Source organism: Rutidosis leptorrhynchoides, chromosome 6 (assembly GCF_046630445.1).
Source record: "Rutidosis leptorrhynchoides isolate AG116_Rl617_1_P2 chromosome 6, CSIRO_AGI_Rlap_v1, whole genome shotgun sequence".
NCBI lineage: Eukaryota > Viridiplantae > Streptophyta > Magnoliopsida > Asterales > Asteraceae > Rutidosis > Rutidosis leptorrhynchoides.
The window spans coordinates 40,359,644-40,363,318 of NC_092338.1; positions in this window are offsets into that span (position 1 = coordinate 40,359,644).

Below are 3,675 nucleotides of genomic sequence, written 5' to 3' on the forward strand. Positions count from 1 at the left end.
TTAGATGATGATTGAATGAATTTGGTTTTGGGTGTGTGTTCTTGCTAGAGAGAAAGAGAGAGATGGAGATGAAAGTGAATGGGTGAAAGGGGTTTGACCCTTTGACCTAGTCAAGGGTTTGATCCCTTGTCAAGTTTAGTCCCTCAACTTTCGTTCGGGTGCGGGAATTACCTAAACGAGATAATTTAAAATGCGTATCAACGGGAGATGTTATAAACATATAACGGACTTTATATTAGTATAACGGAAAAAGTAAATGGAAAAAGGCGGGATGTTACAGCATTGTCAACGGAAGTACTATTGTAAACTATTATTACGGTGATTGTCTATATGTAGAAATCATCAGATGTCGAAAACCTTTGATTTAAATATACATTTATGGTATGCCTTTTCAAAAGAATGCAATGTTTACAAAACGTATCATATAGAGGTCAAATACCTCGCAATGAAATCGATGAATGACGTATTGTCCATATGGATTTGGAGCGATCGTCACACAAGAGTAGATTCGATAATCAAAAGAAAATATTACTCCCAGCTGCGAAGGAAGAATGGAGAAATCTAAGGTTCCAAGATTTCAAAAAGGTAAGTGAATACAGCTCGGCCATGTTCAAGATCCGTTCAAAGCTAAAATTCTGTGGTCAAGAAATAAGTGATGATGATATGATGGAGAAAACTTTCTCCACAATGCATTCTGCAAACATAACTGTACAAGAAAATTTAAGATTGCAGAATTATAAAACCTTTTTCAAACTTCAAACTTATCTCTTAGTTGCAGAAGTTAATAAAGAATTACTGATGAAAAATCAAGAATCTCGTCCTACCGGTGCGCTAGCATTTCCTGAAGCTAATGCTATTAACAATAATAATAATAATAAAAGAAGAAATACACATGGACGAGGGCGTGGACAAGGTCGTGGCCATATTGGCCAAAACCTTCATCATGGAAATTACCATAACAATAATAAAATCCATAACTATGTTCGAAATCACCCTTATGGTAATGGTCGTGGTGGTGGTTGTGGTCGTGGTGGTCGTGGTCGTGGACAAAGAAATAATAATCCACAAAATTATAAAATCCAAATACCATACAATCCCACAAATCACAATGTTGAAGAAGGCTCTTCAAAGAATATTGAAGATTCTTGTTACCGATGTGGTAAAATTGGCCACTAGTCTAAAAACTACCGAACAAATCAGCATTCTGTTAATTGGTATCAAGAATCCCTAAAGGGAAAACGAAAAGAAGCAAATCTTGTGGATGACTGTAATGACTCGGAAAATTTCGACTAATTTAAACCAATTCTCTATATGATTTAATATTATGTAAATATATATATATATATATATATATATATATATATATATATATATATATATATATATATATATATATATATATATATATATATTATAAGATGTATAAGTAAAACACTAATTGCTACTGTAAAAACGACTTTGCTACAGTAAAACACTATTTGCTACAGTAAAACACTATTTGCTACAGTGAAACCGTATTTTGCTACAGTGAAACCGACTTTGCTACAGTGATTTGCTACAGTAAACACTATTTGCTGCAGTAAACACTGTTTGCTACAGTAAACACTATTGCTACAGTAAACACTATTTGCTACAGTAACACTATTTGATGTCGACGAACTAGCAAACAAAAACGGATATGCCTATAAAAGGCCAGCTTGTTCGACGTAAAATCTCACACTCTTTTTTTTGTAAACAATATTTATAATTATAATTTTAATTATAATTTAAGTTTAATAATAATAAGGTATATACGAGGGTGTTTTAATTCGGGTTTCAAACCGCTTTAAGCTAAGGAAATATTGGGTATTGTTCGGGGTATTGTTCTTGAATCAAAGACCAACCATACAGTCATCTACCATCATTACGTCTACGCAATTTGCCTACAATATTGAGTCTCAATATTGAACTGTGAGTTATAGTCTCCCTTTTTAAATACTTTAAATATTTTTGGGCTGAGAATACATGCAATTTATTTTAAACGCGATAAGACACAAGTACATACTAAATTCTACACTGAGTTAAACTAAAAATCCCTTAGCTTTGGTAACTAGTAGCTGCCAGTACATAGGATATGGACTGGTGGGCGCGAATAATTGTATATGGATCCATAGGGCTTGACATCCCCGTCCGAGCTAGAGCGCTAGCCTTTTAACGGACGTATGTTATTTGAGTTTAAGACACATTGGTTTGCGTGTATTAAAACGAATGGGGTAATTATCACTATAGCGTTAAGTTTAGTTACCAGGGTGCTCTGTTACGTAGAATCTATTGATAAACTTTTGATGAAATCTTGTGGTCTATCTTTATATACGTTTATGACTCGAGCAATTAAACCTATAACTCACCAACATTCGTGTTGACTTTTTAGCATGTTTTATTCTTAGGTCCTTAGAATGCTTCCGCTGTGATGTGCTTGTTGCCTGCATGGAGTCTCTCATGCTTTGTACAAAGTTTATTGCATTCAAAATAAAACTGCGTTGTGTAATAAATAATTGGACTGTGATGTCAACCTGTAAATTAAAGACTTATGTATTTCGGGGTTTTGCTTATACCTAAGCACTCGCCCACATGTTTATAACTTTCTATGTTTAGAAAGTCACTTATTTTAATGAATGCAATATTTTATCAAAACGTATCATATAGAGGTCAAAACCTCACTGTGGAATCAATGATTAACGTGTCGCGTCAATAGCGATTTTGACGGGTCGTTACAATGACCTTGATACAAAAATCACCGAGCCAACTTGTGACTACTTTAATGAATAAATTTCTAATATCTATATATATAGATATCCTATTATATGTTCCCGTTAATTAAATGGTTGTAGATTTTCAATCTACACCATATCTAGTTACTACATATTTCCTTATTGTGTGCTATCGTTTGTAACATGTTTTGAATGTAATATATTGATGAATTATGTACTCATTATTTGTTTCTCATATTTTTTTTGTTGAAGTTCATGATGTATACTGCTGGAGTAAAAAATCAGTCAAATGGTGGAGATATTTGTATTGCAGACAGTGGTGCCACTCACACCATACTCAAATCTAAAAAATATTTCACAGACTTGAAAGCAACAAAAGGAACTATACATACTATATCAGGTCCTGTGGACTTAATAAAAGGAATGGGAAAGGCAAAATTTATGTTACCAAATGGTACGAATTTTCTGATAAATAATGCCTTATTTTCTCCCATGTCAAAGAGAAATTTGTTAAGTTTCTCTGACATATACCAAAATGGATATGATTATCAGTCAGTGACAACAGAAAATGAAAAATATTTAAGTATCACTGATAAGAATCGTGTAATTGAAAAACTACCAAGACTTCATTCTAGTTTACATTATACACATATAAATATACCTGAAGTAAATGTGGTAGTTACAGAAAAATCATGTGATCCTGTAATGATCAGTTTGTGGCATGAGAGATTAGGCCACCCAGGATCAACAATGATGAAAAGAATAATACAAAATACACATGGACATCCATTGGCGAATCAAAGGATTCCTCATGATGCACTTATCCCATGTACATAATGCTCACTTGGAAAGTTGATAATAAGACCATCACCTCTTAAGATTGAAAAAGAATCACCAATGTTTCTTGAAAGAATTCAAGGTGATA